This window comes from Podarcis gaigeae, assembly GCF_964106915.1.
Source record: "Podarcis gaigeae genome assembly, chromosome: Z".
In the NCBI taxonomy this organism is placed as follows: domain Eukaryota; kingdom Metazoa; phylum Chordata; class Lepidosauria; order Squamata; family Lacertidae; genus Podarcis; species Podarcis gaigeae.
Window position 1 is genome coordinate 12,582,898 of NC_139691.1, and position 20,031 is coordinate 12,602,928.

Here is a 20,031-nt window from a genome sequence, read left to right on the forward strand (position 1 = left end):
CATTAATATCACTGGACCTGAAGGCTGGCTGATGTGCTGCTTTTCTCCTCTTTAAAGTGGGAGCATCCAGCAGCTCAGTACTCACTTGACACTAAACCATGGTTTGGTACTATGTGGATGAGCTTCAGCGAGGCCCAAGTGAAGTTCCTAACTCACCCCCCTTGCCCTCCCCTCCAAGTTTATTCCTGGTTTCAAAGAACCTCAGCCTATGACAAGTCCTGTGTTAAATGAGAAGAGCCTGCTGGATCAGGCCAGTGGCTGCAGCCTGTTTTCATAGAGGAGTTGCTCTATCCCTTGTGTCGTGGACTGGCTGGATACAGAGGAGTGGGGGGAAGGCACCAGGTGGGGAACCCCCAAGGGAACCTCCAGGGGAAGAAGGCTCAGAGACAGGGGAGTGGTGGTGGGATGATTATGCATGTTCAGAGGGAGAAGAGGGAGAGGCTTGGGAGGAGGTAGTGGTGGAAGAGGCAACAGGTTTTAGTGAGCAGGAAGAAGCTAGGGCAGATAGTCCAGAATTTTGAGCATTTATGAAGACTTAAGTGTTTGTGCATGTTTCATGTTTCTTAAAGATGCACGTAGGGGCTGGAGCCTACCACTCATTCTGAATAAAGGGGTTTACAGTCACTTGTCTTCAGGTGTTCTCATAAGCAATGCTAGGAACCATCTTTTATTTCTGACTTTCGTAAATTGAAGAAATGTGCCATGTGAATCAAAGCACCTGGGTTTTTACATATCGCTCTTCCATTTTTCACATTGATTTGCCACCCCTCAGATGCAATGCACTGGGAAGTGAAGGCTGTGATCCTTTGTGCACCTACTTGGGGAAGGAGCCGTAGCTCAGTGGTAGAACATCAGCCTTGCATGCAGCTGGTTCCAAGTTCAACCCCCAGCATCTCTAAACCAGGCTGAGAATGTCACCTGCCCCAAAGCTTGGACAGCCACTGCCAGTCAGTTTAGACAATAGTAAGCTAAATGGACCAATGGTATGACTCTGGATAAAGCAGCTCCCTGTGTTCCTCTGTAATCTTTTGTAGCTACTGAACTTGGGCTGACTTATTGTTGTAGTTATTGTTATTATTATTGTTGTTACTACTCCAAGTGCTTCAATATTCTTATTTTTATTTTTATTCTTACTACTGTTACTGTTTCCAAAGCACCTTACATTTTCTGAGCACTGTACATATATTGAAATAATAGCACAGTCCCTGCCTGTAGACTCACAGTCTAATTCAAAAGCAAAAAGGAATGGAGAGTGAAAAATGTTGGAGCAGCTGCTCCTTTTCTGTCAAGTAGATGGGCCAAATAATTTTCCACCTTGCCATTATGTTGTTTCTGGGACGCAGGGAGTACAAACTCCTGTATAAATAAGCATAGGATTGGGCTGCGAAAGCTGCTGGTGGTTTTGCTTTAAAGCTTCCTTCTGATGCAAAGCTTCATTTGTGTCCAGAAAGTACTAGGTTCATTCCCCAGCATTTCCAGGTAGAGCTGGGGGAGACACCCTGCCTGAAATCCTGGAGAGTCAGAGTAGGTAAAAAGGTAAAGGACCCCTGGATGGTAGAGTGCAGTCAAAGGTGATTATGGGGTGCAGCGCTCATCTTGCTTTCAGGCCGAGGGAGCTAGTGTTTGTCCACAGACAACTTTCCAGGTCATGTGACCAGCATGACTAAACTGCTTCTTATGCAACGGGACACCGTGATGGAAGCCAGAGTGCACGGAAATGCCATTTACCTTCCCACTGCAGTGGTACCTATTTATTTACTTGCACTGGCATGCTTTTGAACTGCTAGGTTGGCAGGAGCAGGGACGGAGCAACGGGAGCTCACCCCGCCGCACAGATTCAAACTGCCAATCTTCCGATCAGCAAGCCCAAGAGGCTCAGTGGTTTAGACTACAGCGCCACCCGTGTCCCTATCGTCAGCATAGACAATATTGAGCTAGTTGGAACAGTGGTCTAACACTCTCTAAGGCAGTTTCCTATACTTGTACTCCCTAACTTTAGAGTTTTAAAAGTATTCTTCTTTGCAAAAACTTCCTTAGATGTCCTTAGTGTTTAAAAGTACACAGAAGCTTAGGGTCTCCCTATTTTAAATTGTGGAGCAACCAGGTTGGTGCCTGCAGGCCTGTGCTTTTCCGTCCAGTGTTAGCAGGCATGCCCTTACAGCCCTAACGCTGAGAGAATCTTTCTCAACATCAAGAAATAATTATGGTGAGAAATGGCACAGGGTCTTGTCACGCCACAAAGAACTTTAATATAAACCTATCTATAGACTTGGTAGGAGATAAGCATCTTGTCTTGGTTAAATGAATGAAACACTCCTTATTCTTCCCTTGCCCCCCTTCGCCCCCCCTTTAGTTTTAACTGCATTGGAAAGAGAACATAATTCCCCGCCCAGCGTTCTGTTTAGAAAAAGTAGTTGAGCACCATTTCTCTTTCTCTCTCTCTCTCTCTCTCTCTCTCCCCCCCCCCCCTTCTTCAAACGAGTCTATAATCTGTCACGGATTTAATTAGCTATCTTCAGATGAAAGCTGAAGTTTTAATAAAAGTTAGAAGAGATAACACAGCGAAGGACACGGATGAGCTGTCTCAAGGCCATATTCCAGGGGAACGATAAGAGCTGTAAAAAATGGCAGTGTAGAGCAATTGAATGAAGCAATGAAAATCTGATTCTCGTAAAAAAAAAAAGAGGGAGAGAGAGAGAAAGAGGAGAGAGAGAGAGAGAGAGAGGGAGGGAGGGAGAACGGCGATGCTGGTAGGGTACAGTTGTAGATGAGAACCTGCTAGCGTCTGCAAGCAATTTGGCCCCACGCCAGACGTCATCGTTCACCCTCGGCTGTTGGCGCCGCGGTCCAGATGTGCCAGCCGCACGTCCCGGCTTTTGCCAGCTGACTGCGCCGTTTGATAACCGGCTCTCCGGATGCCCATCGCTGGCCGCAGAGATAGAATTAGATGATGATGATCTTCCCACAAGTTGAGAGAGGAAACAATGCATATAAATCTTGATTTCATCTCAGCGTGAGAAGTCTTTATCCATCATCACTCATAATGAACAAGTCGTTAGCCGCGATGAATGGTGTTCTGCTTCCCCCCTCCCCCCAACAAGGCCCCCCCCCACCAGCACCTTCCCTCACACTACCCACCTCTTTTGTTCACTTTTTTTGTTTAGTCTTGTTTTCCGGGTGACTTTTATCTGTTTCCTGGGGGTCAAACTTTTCTTTTCTCACGTGGGTAGTGGGAACAGTTACAGCATCTGCTTAGCCGAATAATTAAGTTGCCCGCTTGCCTAATGGATTAGGAGCAGTGCCGTTTTCCTTCTTGTTAGGCACTTCTGGAGCCAGTCAACTTAACAAGAATGCCCCCCCCCCCTGATGCCATTCTGGAGCTCCCTGCCCCAGTTGGCAAAGAAAGGCATAATATTTTGACAGTGGTCACAGTGGGTCCATGGTGTGATCCTGGTTTTGCAGGTTGCCTTATATATATAGATATAGATATATATATATAAGCACAAACCATTAAGTGAGACGCTAGTCCCTACCTCCCATCAAGTTTTGAGGGGATATCTACCTTGTGTGATAATTAAAGTGGCAATATCCATAATTTTCTGTGCGTGTATCCTTCACCATTACAATATACATACATATTATACATACAGCCTTTGCGTGGCTGCTCTGGTGTTTGAGAAGGTTGGTGTTAGTGCTAGCCTGTTGCCTCTTTCGATAGTCCCAGCTTTTCCACAGTTCTAACTGAACTGCAGTGATAGGCTGCAAAATTGGTTTTTCACATCTTGCACTGGACAGAAGGGGCGGGGGAAGGTGCATTTTGTATTGAAATGCAATGAGATTGCTTTCAGACAGCATCTGCTGCACTCAAAATATTATGTCTGTCTTTATACCGGCCTGCTTCAGAAGATCGTTCACACAAATGGGCATCAGGGCTGACAGAGACCCCTCTCCCCCCACCCACCCAAGCTTCTTCCTGCCTCCTGTCGGGTACCAGCATCAGCATGAAATCACTAGTTGGTGCTATTTTATTTTACAAATTTATTTATTTATTTCATAAGATTTATACACTGATTGATTGTATATTTTTTAAAAAAAAAAAAACAACAAAAACGCAAGACGGTTTACAGGAAGAATAAAACAATGACATTATTAGTAAAAACAGTCAAAAACAACTATTTAAAACTAAAAACAGATTAAAACACACATCAACATTCTATATCTCTGGGTGGGCTTATCGAAAACAAAAATCTTTTGAGCAGGTGCTAAGAAGAGTACAACAAATGCTCCTACCTGATGTCAGTAGGCAGGAAGTTCCAAATTGTGGGTGCTGCCATGCTGAAAAATCAGTTTCTTATAAACGCAGAACAAATATTATGGAGCACCTGTAACAGTGCTGGTTCTGCAGATCAAAGCGGTCTAGTGGGTACATATGGAGTAAAGCAATCTCAGAAGTAAATTGTCAGGAAAACTTTGCTTCATCTGAACTTGGGTGATCTGGCTTCACATCAATTAAAAAAACCAGGAGAGTTAAGCCAAGGTTTGCTTAATCTGAGCCAGGATCTTTCTGTAGAAGCCAATGCTCAACAGAACAGAACAGAACACTCAGCCCCAACATTTGTTGCTTTGAGGTTTGTGAAGCCTTGAATCTGAACCAGGCCATTGCCTCACAAACCCTGCAAAGGTCACTTTACTACTAAATAGTTGTTGTTGTTGTAATTAAATTTGTATACCATCCTTCATCCATAGATCACAGGGTGGTTCACAACATAAAAATAGAAAAATAGAACACAAAATAAATAATGAAACAAGAACAAACTAATAACCCCCAACCCACAAACATATTTAAAAAGCCATAGAATGTTCAATCAGCCAAAGGCCTGGTTATAGAGAAACGTTTTCATCTTGCACCGAAATATATATAATGAAGGCACCAGGCAACCCTCTCTGGGGAGAGCATGCCAGAAACTGGGAGCCACCACACAAAAGGCCCATTCTCGTGTTGCCACCCTCCAGGCTTCTCATGGAGAGGACACATGAAAAAGGGCCTAAGATTAAGATTGCAGGGTCCAGGTGAGTTCATATATACAATAATTATAAAAATATTTATATATCACTATATCATAAAAAAATTGAAGGTGGCTTCCCATTTGTGGAATGCTCTAACTAGCAAGGTTTGCCTGGTGCCTTCATTACATATCTTTAGGCACTGGGCAAAACATTTTTCTATAACCAGTTTTTTGGCTGCTTAGAGAATATATGGCCTTTTAAATGTCTTTCTGATAGGGGGTTACTGTTTTTTTGCATGTTTGGCTTGATGTATTTTGCGTTCTCATTTTGTATCTTTATGCTGTAAACTGCCCTGCAATTTTCAGATGGGCAGTATATAAATTCAATAAAATAAATTATACATACGCAAATTACAATGAGAGGCCATCAACTATTATGGAAAGATGTATTCTTAATTGCCTGTGTAAGCTTGGCATTACAGGAAAGTTTTCAACAGGTTGAAACAAGCTTCCTGCAGAATCTGGGCTGGTGACACTAAAGACTCTGTTTTGTGCTGATGTCAAATAAGCCCCACCAACTCAGTGGACAACAGCAGTCCTTCAGTGATTGAGCTGAGACATAAGGGTTTGGGTGGTCCCTGGGATTCTGGGCATTGTAAATTAACAGAAGGCCCTTGAACCTGGCTCAGGAGTCGATGGGCAGCCAGGGCAGCTGTTTTCATGATGGTGTCCCATGTTCTCGGCCAGATGCCCCCTCCAGCAGTCTGGCTGCTGCCTTCTGCACCAGCTGGAGCTTCCACACCAGGCCCAAGGGCAGACCCACATAGAGCCCCTTGCAGTAATCCAGCCTCAATGTTACCAACTCATGGACTGCAGTGGTCGGGTTATTCCTGTCCGGGAATGGACGTAGCAGGCAAACTGCCCAAACTTGATCAAAGGCACTACTAGCCACAGAGTACACTTTCGCCTCTAGTGTGTCCCTAGCCAGCCTTCCCAGACACATAGTGTAGAATCTGAGCAGTATAGCCCCAGGCGTTCATAAACAGTTGGCATCATCTGAATCTCTTGTCTATCCTGATTAACTGCCCACACCAGCATAGCACTCTGTGCCCACACCTTTTAATAGAAGGTTATATAAACTGTACCTTTACCGTACTCCTAGAACTCTCAGTTGATACATATATACATATGAATTATTTGTTTGGAGTTGTTTGGAGACCCTGTAATCCCCTCAAAGAAATGCAGTTTGGGAACTTAGTGGTTTAACACTCAGTCCCTCTTACCAGGAGTCTGGGAATTGTAGGTCTCTGAGAGGAATAGGGGGTCTCCTAACAGCTCTTAGCAACCTTAACAAACTGCATTTCCTGGATTCTGTGGGGGAATCCAGGACTATTTAAAGTGATATGATACTCATTTAAAGTGCAGACAGGGCCCTTCTGTTGATTGCAGCAACCTAGTATTCAGAGGCATTCTGATTCTAGTGGCCTCATATAGCTATCATGGCTAGCAACCTGTTTATATGACTACCCTCCTCTGAATTTGCTGAAACCCCTTTTTAAAGCTGTCCAAGCTAAGTGAACATCTCTGCATCTTTTTGCAGAGCATTTCATCAATTAATCACATGCTGTGTGAAGAAGTCCTTCCTTTTGTTTGTCCTGAATTCCCTGCCAGTCAGTTTCATTGGATGACCTTGAGTTCTAGTATTATGGAAGAAGGAGGGCAGGGAGGAACAGCTTTCTCTGCTTTCTTCATGCAATGCATAACTTTATGCACTTCGATCATGTTCTTCCTTATGACACTTCAGGTCCAACCAAGTTATATTCATATTAGACCCATTGAAAGTAATGTACAGTATCTATGTTAGTCATGCCCACCCATTTCAGTGGGTCTGCTCTAAGTAGGACTAACATTGGGTACAATGACTTTTTTCTGTGCTTATGAGCAGGCTATAAATATTTTTAATCCACAGCCAAATAAATAAATGAAAGCCCCAAACGTTTAAAACTTTTTTATAGGGAATGTTCTGCAGGTCCTCCCCCTCCCCTGATAATTTTGGCCCTCCTTTTTCCGTTTCTAAAATAACCTCTCTCTTTTTCAAGACTGGAACTGTATACCTAATTTCAAGTCTGGCCACATAGTTTTATTTTGTGCAAATCTTTAGGAAAGATTTGCACAAAAAATGATGGTGAATTTTTCATTTGAATCTTTTTTTAAATTGAAAATTATTGCAGAAAGGCAGAAAACTGAATTTAAAAGTGGTAAAATGAGATGCTTAGAGAACCAGAATTGACAGATTTGTCAATTCCTCAGTCTTATCGGGATTGAACTGCAGATTGTTGGCTGGAAGGGGTAGAGCTTGATGCAAAAATTGTGGGTTTTGGTGGGGGCAGAGTCAGTTACCTTTTGCACACCTCAAACAATATACAGTGGTGCCTCGCTAGACGAAAAGAATTCGTTCCGCGATTCTCTTCGTCTAGCGGTTTTTTCGTCTTGCGAAGCAAGCCCATTGACAGCTTAGCGGATTAGCGCTACAGCTGTCAAGCGGCTTCCAGCAATCAGCTGTTAAGCGGCTTATCAGCGGAACAGCTGATAAGCGGCTTAGCGGCTTAAGAAAAGGGCGAAAAAAGTGAAAAAAACCCGCGGGGGGATGCAAGATTTTTTTCATCTTGCGAAGCAAGCCCATAGGGAAATTCGTTTTGCGAAGCGCCTCCAAAACGGAAAACCCTTTCGTCTAGCGGGTTTTTCGTCTTGCGAGGCGTTCGTCTTGCGGGGCACCACTGTACAGTGGTACCTCTAGATATGAACGGGATCCGTTCCGCAGCCCCGTTCGCATCTAGAAACAAACGTAACTAGTGATGGCACGTCTGCGCACGCGCGCACCGCTTTTCGCCGCTTCTGCACATGTGCAGGTTGTGATTTTGAGTGTCTGCGCATGCGCAAGCGGCAAAACCCGAAAGTAACATGCTCCGTTACTTCCGGGTTGCAGCGGAGCATAACTCAAACGCGCTCAACTCGAAGCGTATTCAATCCAAGGTATGACTGTATTGGGATGAGCTGTGTGTATAACTGTAAAATTACAACTGAATTACTATGAACCAGCATGTTGAGATTTTAGCATTGCAGGGGGTTGGAAGGGGGTTGGATTAGATGGGCCTTGGGGTCCCTTTCAGCTCTACAGCACCAACTTGGTGGAACGCTTTGTCACAAGGGACCAGGGCCCTGTGGGATTTGACATCTTTCCACAGGGCCTGCAAGATGGAGCTGTTCCGCCTTGCCTTCGGCTTGGACTCACTCTGACCCCTTATATGGGATTTGGTATATAATTTTTCCCTTGGCTTTTTTGCTGGCCCATGTAGGACCAACATGGATCACTGGCCTGGGTGAATATCTGATGTTTCCTCCCTTTATGGTCTTGATTTATGGGCTACTACTAAAATAAGGCTGCATTTTAAGCCCTATTCTAAGCCCTATTTTAATTAACTCTTTTTTTCTTTTTTCCCCTGTTACGTTTTATTGTAATTTATATTCGGTGTTAGCCGCCCTGAGCCCGGACCTGGCTGGGGAGGGTGGGGTATAAATAAAATTATTATTATTATTATTATTATTATTATTATTATTATTATTATTATTATTTACAGTTCTATGATTCTGTAGCAATCAAAATAACTTGGCTTAGTAGGCTGGGGTAGAGTGAAAGCTTTTGAGTTGTTATTACAGTTAAACAATTAACTATTTGCTGATCTTCTGCTGCAAATCATCAAGCCATTTACCACGAGATCCTGATTGGACAGGCCAACTACCCCTCTACCCAATTTCTAGTGTCGTGATGGATAACTCTGTAGAACTTTTACATGACCAGGACACCTGGATTTTGCCAGCTTTGCGTGTTTCAAGTTTGATATATATGTGGACGGCAGTTGTGACTTGTAAGCGTTAACATATTTATTCCTCTCTCTTTCAAAGTCACCTTTGGGAATCACTGACCTTCCCAGCCTGCCTCCCTCCCTCCCTCCCTCCCTCCCTCCTTCCCTCTCCTTTTTTGACTTTCTGTATAAAAATGCCGTTACGGACCTTGTCACTACCAACCTTTACCAACCTCCTCAAGCATGAGGTTAGCAGTGACAGAGTCTGTAGTGACAAATGGAACCTTGGGATTCTACTCCATACAAGTTTCCTTAGTAGAAATGCACAAGTGGTACCTGCAACAAAGGCTTGTATCCAGTGCTAGTCCAACTCAGAGTAGACCCACTGAAAAATAATGGAGGCAACTAACTTAAATCTGTTAATTTTAATGGGTCAACCCTGAGTAGAACTTAGCTGGATGTGACCCAATAGGTTTTGCTATATCCTCCCTTTTGAAAGGAGTGGTGTTCTTGTCCAGAGTTTCAGCTCTCACCCCAAATACACTATGATACCGACTTACTTCTAAGCAAGGAAGAGATATTTATTCAGGCTAATAGTGACACAGGCTTAGCACAGTCCTGAGGTCAGGATTCCAAGGTGCCTGAGCAAAGCAAGAGGCCCAGAAGATGTCCCAATAGTTGTTATGGCATACTAACCAAGCTTTAAGAGATTGTGTGTGATGGGTTCACTCACAGCCAGGGGCGGATGAAGGAGTGTGTGGTGGGGGCAGACCGCCCTGGGTGTCTTTACTGAGGGGGTGACATTTGGCGTGTCGCCTGCCCGCAACTCCCAAGCCTACCTCAAGCCATTGGGGGAAGGGGAGTAGCTGCCCCACTTTGCCAGCGACATTCCCCTCTTTCCCCTTCATTTTGACAGCTTGGGGGAGGCTTGGGAGTCACGGGTGGGTGGCATGTCAAATGTCCTCCATTGGCAGCTCGCTCCGCCCCCGGCTGCAGGGCGCGCACAGCTCTCCGTGCACCGGAGCGGCTATCCTGCGCCTGGGAGGGCACCCTCCCCGCCCCCCTTGGGAGTGCGCCCGCTCTGGGCAGTTCAGGCATATGCTCCGCCACTGCTCACAGGACTTTCTCACACTCCGAATCTGCTGCATACACATCAGGCGAGCAGGGTCTAAGCTGAGAAGGGAAGCTTGGGCAATTATGTTGGCAGGTGAGGTAAGTGGAAGGGAAAGGTTAGACACTAAGTAGAAAGCAGATATGCAAGAAGGTGATGGACAAACAGGCAAGTCAGCAAGCACTTTTGCATAGGCAAAGAGAATATTTAGCCTGCAAATGCCGGGAGGCACCAACAGGCTTCTGAGATAATGCAGCAAGATGGGAACATGGGAAGATATAATTCAGGAAGCCTGCCAGCTGCAAATGCTCCAAAGTTTATCCCAACTAAGTTCTACTCAGAATTGGCCCCATGGAAATTAATGGACCTTAGTTTGTTCAGTAATTTCAATGGATATATTCTGAGTAGGACGAACATTGGTTACATCCCCAACCTTTGACTCAGTCCCCACCCCCCGTCTCTGAAAATGTCTGCTTGTTAGGTCTCATGTTGGGTGGAATTCATTAGGAGAGAAAGAGAAAGGAAGAATGCTGCAAACAAATTTATTACAAGTTGCATTTGCTGGAAATGACTGCCCCTGAGTAAGTCTTTGCTTTGCAATTTATGATTTACGGGGGGGTGGGGGGTGGAGAGCCAAGGGAGTCAATAAATGGGCGTGCAAATGGATAATGACCTTTTTTCCAGGGGAAATGCTGTGTGTGTGATGGAAAATCATTTTAATTCTATTGGAATGGATCTTTCTCAAATCCACCATTTATCAACACACCACCACTGCCCAAATGTGTTTGAATGGGCTGAGAATTGAGACTAAGTAGAGGCCCTCTCAGACTTCCTTTATAAAGACGTGCCCTGAGTTCAGAGGCAAGAGGGCATACGAGGCTGGCTCCTGATGCCGCCGGCAAGAACCCACAAAAAATAATAATGCTCAAGCTCTGCTCATGTTCATAGGACCAGAAAAAAAGGAGAAATTGGGAATCTGTGGCTGTCTGGGTATTTGGAGGCATCTAATTCCCATCAGCTCCAGCCAGCATGACCAGAGGTATAGCAACTTCCAAAGGGCCATCGGTTTCCTGCCCTAGACCAGGGTTCTTCAACCTTGGATCCCAGGTGATGCTGAGCTATATTTCCCATTGTCCATGGCAATCAGCTAACCTGGCTGGGGATGATGGGAGTTGTACTCCAGCAACATCTGAGTACCCAAGGTTGAAGAGCAGAGCCCTAGGCTAGTTGTCATATTTTCCTGAATGGGGTCCTTCATACAATCATCCATACCAGAAAACAACTCTGTGGCACAAAATACTGCAGAAGAGTCTGTTCCAAGCCTTAAATATGTACTCACATGCACACACCTCTCTTTAAATCCACAAATCTCCCATTTCAAAACACCACCTACTGGAGAGGCCAATCTGGTATCCCCACAAAGCAGGTTAAGCCCTTTCCTTTTCCTTTTCCTTATGGTTTTGCTTGCCTTGGTTCTTTGTTTTTTACTGGTGTTTGTATTTAATGGATTTGTGATCGCATAGTAAAATTTGATCAGTTGACAGTAAAACATCCGATTTCATCACCCCCTTTTAAAAGTGTGAAAAATCAGGCAAAAGAAAGATTATCATTTTTGTTGGAAACAGTAAAGGGGAGGTAACTAGCAGAAAGGGAACCCTTTTCCATACACACCTGTCTTATGGTACCCTTGTGAGTTGCAGAGGATTCTAGGGATGTGTTTCTCAGGTACATGCATACTCAGAAAGTGCTGATCAGGCCCGTTGAAGGCTCTGCTGGGTCTGCATGTTTCAGGGGACAACCATCACAAACACTAACCCCTGCCCAAAGAATTCTGGGAATTGTAGTTTGTTAAATGTGCTGGGAATTGTTGCTAGGGCAGAACTACAGTTCCCAGGATTCTTTTGGGGAAGCCATGTGCTTTAAATGTATGGTGCGTACGCTGCCATAGTTTTGAAACCACCGATGTAAGAGAACCGTGGGGTGGGGGCAGCATATATGCATGAGTGGAAGTGTCCCCTAAAAGAACCGTGGCTCAGGCAGCTTTAGGGCTTTAAAGGCAATTGCAAACATTTTGAAGGATGGGCCAGGGCCGCAATCGCAATTGCATAGCATTGCAATTGTCTCCATTTATTTAATAAAGGACTTCTAAAAAAAAAAATGTGCACGCTTTAAAAAAAAATATCCTTCAGTTGGTAGGACAGCAACACTTTCACAAAGGACAGCGGCAGGGGGTTAATGGGAATACTGTATCATTTTCCTGTCACGTACCCAAAGAAGAAACTGGAAGAAGTTTTTTTTTTTTTCTGTGAATGTTAGCAAGATTTTGGGGAGGAGGGGCGGGGAGCCAGTAACAAACAGTCATTGTCACCGAATAGGGATGATAAATCTGCGGAGGAAATTGTTGAGGCAGATGTTTAATTAGTTGAAGTCAAGCTGGATAAATCAGGAGATGCCTATGCAGATCTGTTAGGGGTTGTTGTTTTTTATAAAAAAAATAATAATCTTCTTTTTGTTGTTCTTTCTCAGAGCTTGCTTCACTGCCACCCCCTTAATGCCAGCCACTTCTCCTTCTTCTTGTTGTTGTCTTTTCCTTTCTCTCCTTTGCATTATCTTCTCTCCGCGCTCCCCCCCCCCGCACCCCAGCTTGCTGGGAGAGGGAACTGAATGCAATTGCTCTTGTCGTAATGGATTCCCCCGATGTGCGTTCATAAAATAGGAAATGTAATGGATGTTTTCTTATGGTAATGAAAAATAACGAAGCGGCGTACTTTATCTTCTGTATAGTTAACCTATTGTGTGCTCAGCGGTGCGTCTGGCAAAAAAAACGAGAGCCGGGGAAGGAGGAAGAGGGAATTCTGTGGCTCAGTGGCAGAGCATCTGCCTTGCGTTCAGAAGGTCCCAGGTTCTATCCCCAGTGGCACCCCCAGAGACCCTCCCCTGCACCCCTGGAGAGTTGCTGCTACTCAGAGTAGACCAGAGTGTTCCAAACTTTGTGTCACAACACTTTAGTGTATTGGTTGCAGTGTGTAGGTGTGTTGCACGAACACTCGCCACCCTCCTCCTGGGGCTGGAAAGGGGTTAGTTTAACTTCTGGTTTGCTAGGAAATCTCAATTACTGTGACGCAAAATGATGCATGTCCAGAAAGTGTGTCACCAACTAGAAAAGTTGGGAAAGCTCTGGTGGAGCAGTACTGAGCTACTTGCTTTCCCCCCATACATAGCCCACATGCCAGTGGTAGATGGGGCAAAGGGGCCCAGCAATGAGGGTAAATGTCTACCTTTTGTACTCTATGCTAGTTTTATTACTCACTCACTATTCCCCATCCAGGCTAGCAAGAGGCATTAATCTGAGCTGAAGGACACATTCCAACTGGGCAAAAAGCCACTCGATGGTTTGAAGCAGAGCTGGCGAGAGCCATGGCCTGTGAGAGGGTGTGGTGTGAGTGGGCAAGAGAGTTGAGACCCAGACTTCAAGGCCACATTTCAGCCAGGCAGAAAAAGCTTGGGGTGCAAAGCAGGACCAGTGAAGGGGGCAGCCAAGGGAGATTTGGTATGGGCCTGAGAATTGCTATGAATAGAGAGGTCTGGTGGGCTGAATTTGGCCTCTGGCCTGAGGTTCCCCACCCCTGTAGTATGGAGAGATGCTGTGGATTGAACCTGAGACTGGGCTGTGGCAGAACTGGCACCCTTGCTTTTAACAGTGACATTCTTGCTCTCAGTCTTGGCGGGCAGGGAGTGCTTCGACCTTGCCCAGATTCTCTAGTGCTGCTGTCTAATGCAAGCTCCTCTGTGATGTTCCTGAGCGGCTTGTTGGATCATGAGAAGGGGCAGGGGGGTGGAGGAGAGAAAGAATGCCTGTGGCACACACAGCTTTAAAAACCTGACATTGCCAAAAGGGCATTCAATTTCGCTAAAAGTGGTGGCCGCTGTTCCAAGATGAAGTGGAATGTCCCCACACATAAAGATAAAAATACCAAGCTGGCCGCAGAGACGTAGCTGGGGGCTCCTTCCAGCTTTCCATTAAACAAATAAGGCTATATCAATCTTTTTTAAAGGTTTGGACCAAGTCCTACACTTGTAAAATGGCAACCTTTGACTTCATGGTCTTGAGAAATCTGGATGGAGTAACTTTCCTTTGGGCCCTACTTGGGAACAATTGAGAGGATGACATTTTTTTCTCCCGTCCTCCATGCTGACACCTAAGCTGACCTTTTTTTCTTTTTTCTTTTTTAAATGAATCCCCCCTCCCAGTAGTATATAATTTTTTTCTCAAAGCTGGACGTGTTCTCTTTGATAGCCTATATTGAGTCAGTTACAGATAGGTAGCCGTGTTGGTCTGCCATAGTCAAAACAAAAAAAATTCCTTCCAGTAGCACCTTAAAGACCAACTAAGTCAGTTCTTGGTATGAGCTTTCGTGTGCATGCACACTTCTGAAGTGTGCATGCACACGAAAGCTCATACCAAGAACTGACTTAGTTGGTCTTTAAGGTGCTACTGGAAGGAATTTTTTTTATATTGAGTCAGTGTTTTTTCTTCTGAATTCATTTTATTATTATTTATTAATTTACCAATTGCCTTTTCCACATGCCTCAAGGTGATTTACAAGCATACCATAAAACTGCAAAAAAACAAAAACCAGAGTTTTAAAAACAGTGCAAAATACAAACACTGAAGGTAGGTTTGAAGACAATACAGAATAAACATGCAAGGCAGGGGCCATTGCAACCAGCTGGAAAATAGCTTGTTGGTTTTATCTTTGTATCCTGTTGAAAAAATTAGCAAGAATGATTGGAAAAGTAGTTCATTTAAAAAATAATTAGATCATTAGACTAGGTGAGCAAAAGCAGGCTCTAGATATTCTCATGGTTTGCAGGCAGAGTATGGGATAGGGGATTTCACTGAATATTCTCTCAGAAGAGTGGCGGAATACTTCCTACAGTGGGGAGAGTAGAGAAGAAAAAATTCACAAATTTTCTGAAAAGTTTGACTGAGTTACCATATTTTTCCATGTATAAGACACCCCCATGTATAAAACAAGCCCTTTTTTAAAAACCCAAAATTAAGAAATCAATATTTTAATCTAGGGTTGCCCAAACTGCGCATGACATCGAAGCTTACAAGCAGATGGAAATCTATAGGATTTCAAGGAGGCAAGGAGGCATGTGGCAGAGCAGGGGTCAGCAAACTTTTTCGCCCGTGGACCGGTCCACCGTCCCTCAGACCATGTGGTGGGCCAGCCTATATTTATGGGGAGGGGGGAATGAATGGATTTCTATGCCCCACAAATAACCCAGAGATGCATTTTAAATAAAAGCGCACATTCTACTCATGTAAAAACACCAGGCAGGCCCCACAAATAACCCAGAGATGCATTTTAAATAAAAGCACACATTCTACTCATGTAAAAACACCAGGCAGGCCCCACAAATAAGCCAGAGGTGCATTTTAAATAAAAAGACATATTCTACTCATGTAAAACACGCTGATTACCGGACCATCCACAGGCCGGATTGAGAAGGCAATTGGGCCGCATCCAGCCCCCGGGCCTTAGGTTGCCTACCCCTGTGGTAGAGAAAGCCTGCAGAGGACGGGCGGGAGGTCTGCTCCATCCTGCTTCCCCAGTCCCCCCAAAGGCCCTAACACAGCAAGTGCCAGGAGGAGCATCTCACAAAAAAATATGGTAATACTGAAACTGCATTGGATTAAGGAAGCAGTGGGGTGAGGGGCTTCAAGGAGCAACGGGGCACAATCCCATTGCTTCCTAAACAATATTAAAATCAGCTATTGGACTAAGCTCAAGGAATTGGGTTTGATATACACAGACCTCCTATAAAGCTTGAGGCCAGGATGCCTAAAATATGCTTTCATGCCATACAGAGTTAAGCTAATGGTAGGTGAGGTCAGCTTACTGATACTTAGCAGGAGGTCTGTTCCTTACAGTGCTCCTTAGGCATGCAGGCACCTACCTTCTGGAGCAATCTTCCATTACATATAAAACAAGCATGGTCTCCTGTTAACTTTTCAGTGCTTACTGAAGAGCTTCCTATGAGAGGAGAATTTTTATCCCTTTCTGTAATCTCATAGGATTTGAAATTCATTTTGTATACATAGTAGGACTTTTAGATATATATGTAATGGCTTTAAGTTGCTTTTATATAAGCAATGGTTGGGTAAATGTTTTTTATTTTATTGTACACGGGCTTTGAGATGTTATATAGGAAGGTACATTAACAACAGCAACAACAGCTCCACACATGTATTTCTACCCTGTTCACAGTTGGCACAGTTGTGTGTGTTCATTTGGCTGGACACTCTTAGGGTGGTGAAATTCTCCCAGTATTTGGTGGGGTGTGGAGCAGGGCTGGCCATTTATTGGCACAGTCTTGCAGAATTGGGAGGCTGGTGCATTTCCAGACCTTGCTTACAACCATTATGGGAAGATGAGTAATATCAGGGCAGGTCCCATGGGCTATAGTCAGATGCTTTTGAAAGATCCACAGCTCAGGGACAAATCACATGCTTGGCAGGCAGGAAGCCTTCCTGGAGGCCTGCTGTTTAGATCTACAGTGGAACCTTGGTTGTCAAACGTAATCCATTCCGGAAGACTGTTCAATTTCTGAAACGTTTGACAACCAAGGTGTGGTTGCCGGTTGGCCGGAGCGGTACCTATATATCTACTTGCACTTTGACGTGCTTTTGAACTGCTAGGTTGGCAGAAGCAGGGACCAAGCAACGGAAGCTCACCCCGTTGCGGGGATTCGAACCTTCTGATCAGCAAGCCCTAGGCTCAGTGGTTTAACCCACAGCACCACCTGCGTCTGAATTACTGAATTACTGTATCACAAAACGATACAGTACACCACACTACCTCTCTTTTATTGTTTAATTGGACATTTTGTTTTGGTAAGATGCATCTGGGTCTTTTGAAATAGAAAAGTGAAATATATAAGCAGTAGGTCACCCACTGTGTTTTGCAGGAGAATTTCTTCTTCAAGCCCCCATTATATCCGAAGCCACAGTAACTGGGGAGCACTGCCTTTGGTGTGGCTGCTCTTGTTCTGTAGAACAGCATTCCTGTTGAGATCTGACAGGCACCCACTCTCTGTACTTTCTGGAAACAATTTAAGACATATATATCTCAGCAAACCTCTTCCAGCTGGGTGAAAAGGAGTCTGCCTTGGGTGACCATTTTTTATTTCTGTTAAACTTCTCTTCAGTTGTTGTTGTATTGTTTTTAAAACCTCTTAGGTGTTGTATGGTATGCTTGTAAATCGCCTTGGGACATAAATTAGTAAGTAACAATATAATGCATTCATTAAATAACTGGTGATTGGCAGTGGTGGAATCAAAATGTACTGGTTCTCCAGGAAACCTGATCTGGCTGCACTAATGAGCTTCATTACCTGCTTTGTGGTTGAAAATAAACATCTGTATCTATAGCTATAGCTATCATCTGTCTGCCCCAGCAGTGCAACAAATGATCCTTTACCTCTCCTGCTAGGATAGTTAGAGCACTAGACTAGGACCTGGCAAACCTGGGTTCAAATCCCCACTCAGCCATAAAGCTCACTGTATGACATTGGGGCAGTTGCTGTGGCTCAGTCTCACAGGGTTGTTATGAGGATGGAAATGGGGAGGTGGAAAACCATCTACACCCCCTTGTGCTCTTTCCTAGAGTCCTTCCCCCATCAAAGACAAGAAAGCATGAGATTTCTCTTCCAATGTTTGCCCCAGCTGTGTCCTGTATAACTGCAAGAGTTACTCCTTTAGATCATACCACCTGGATGTTAACCAAAATCCTCCTCAAGAGGATCATGTGCTCCCCAGTTGTTCCTGGAGGACAGCTGTTCCCAGCTGCAAATACGTTACCCAAACCAGGAATAATACTCAGTCCTTTTAAGACCAAAAATGCTCCTCGCGCCTAATTGTTATAAACACGCTTTCCCCAGCCAACATTTCATAGATGTGACCCGTATTTTCCATAGGTTAAGGCAAAAGTGTGCGCTCGGTGTGTGAAGCTTGGAGGAAAGATAATACCTGTGATGGAAGTCAAAGCAGCTGGTTTGCAACGACACAGCGGCCACCCCTCCTGTCCCCCCAGCAGCTGTCAGAAATGGCTTTGTGGGTTCTGAAATCTGATCAAAAGTCATTTATCCTGGTGGAGAGTGCCTGTGCCCTTTTTTCAGGGCAATCAGTGGGTAGCATTGAGAAGGTGGTGAGTGGGGCTTGCTGGCTTAAACCATCCCAAAGCTGCATCTCTTCTTGGGTTCCTTATATGATTCCCAAGTACAAGTGTCCCTTGTGTATGACGCCTTTGCTGCTAAATAGCATTGATTTTTCCTCAGAACCTCTCTAGCCATGAAGAGCTTAGTTTTGGCATCAGATTTCACTTGGCCACCATTTGGCATGGGATGTGAGTCTGTTGGGGCAAATGGGGCACTTCCGCACCAACCTCAGCCAGCCCCCGCCAACGTTCTTTCTTTCCTACAATGTGTATTGTGTGTTGACCTGGCTGTCAGCTTCCTCCCCCAGTTTCAGTGCTGCCCTTGCAGAACCCAGGTGGTAGGAAGATGGGAACAAAAGTAAGAAATAAAAAGCACTTGCTGGATCAGGCCAATGGCCCATCTAGTCCAGAACCCTGTTTCTACCATGACCAACTGGATGCCCTAGTGGGGAGTACAAAAGGAGGACCCGAGTCCCCCCCCCTACTTGTGATGCTCAGCAGCTGTATGCAGAGGCATACTGCCTACAACATTGTATTGGCATCTGTCTGTCTTGAGAGACAATGGAGTGTGCCTCTGGGTCTGAAGCTTAACCTCTCTCTGCAGAGACTAGTAACTTCTGCCTGCTGCATTATTTTTGCTGTGGTAGCAGCACCAAAGTGACCTCCCTGAGGTGCCAAGCCTGGGCAGTGTGTATGGAGGTCCTGGGCTGCCCAGAAAACAAGATCCCCCTCTCAGTCTCACTGATGTGATCCAAAGGAAAGCAGAGGAATATGTTTGGCACCAGCTGGGCTGCAGAAGTTGCTGGAAGGAAGTGTACAAGACAGCACCATCCAACCATCTTAGGGATCCCACTCCAGTTTTACTCCTTAGCCTTTTCTTCTCCCAAAGATATACCGCAAGGCAGCGGGTATGGATTGTTCCTCAGGGTTCACTCCCAAAGTCTTTATCACAAATGAGTATAGCCTCCTATAGCATTGGGCCTCCTTCATCCAATCAGAGGGCCAGGTTCCTGGGTCTGGGGGAGCCGCCATTTTAACATCCCACAGTGCTTTCAGCATCACTCTGGGGGATTATGGGAAATTGAACCTTAGGCCTTCTGCATGCAAAGTAGTTGCCCTTCCATTAATCTTTTGCCTTTCTTATAACTGAGTGGCACAAGAGAGAGTCAAGGATACTCCATCCCTTCCTATTTATTCCCAACAATAAGAAGGTGGGTTGTCTCCAACCAAGGTTTACTCAGAGTAGACCTGTTAAAATTAATGGCCCTGCATTAGCCAATTCATTAATTTAACAGGTCTGCTGTGAGTTGGACTAGCCTCAGACATAATCCCCTGAGCATGAATGTGCATCCCAAGGTATATTATTTGTTGTGTTTATTTTGCCCGTGTTATAATCCACTTTTTAACCTTTAGTTTTTCAACTGGTTTGGTGTGAAAATTCTTGTTTGTTTGTTTGTTTGTTTGTTTGTTTGTTTAAAAAACTGATAAATCCTTTGGGTGGGCATGTTCTCTCCCCCCCTTTACTTTTCAAATACATTCTGTTGTTTTTAAAAAATAAATGTAGCCTATAAACTCGTACAGAAGTTTGAAATCCTCCTGCTAGCACTGCTGTTGCACCTTTGGCATTCAGGGACGCCAGCTCCCCTTTTTCCCTTGGGGCAGAGGAAGTACATGTTAGAGGAAGAACCTTTTTATTTATTTTAAGGTGTACTTTGACTAAATTCTTTAATTTCGCCAGCTGTCAAGGTGGTGTTAAGTAAAATGGGTTTGAACCGCTGTAGTTTTTGTGTCCCAGACTAGATGTCAAGGCCTTTTTGCCATCACTG

General features: G+C 44.7%; 1 protein-coding gene across 17 annotated transcripts in view; it reads left to right on the forward strand.

Annotated features, from left to right (window-relative positions):
• Positions 1-20,031, forward strand: part of MAPKAP1 (MAPK associated protein 1) — a 185,951-nt gene that overhangs the window by 91,092 nt on the left and 74,828 nt on the right. The gene's annotated exons all lie outside the window — the stretch shown is intronic.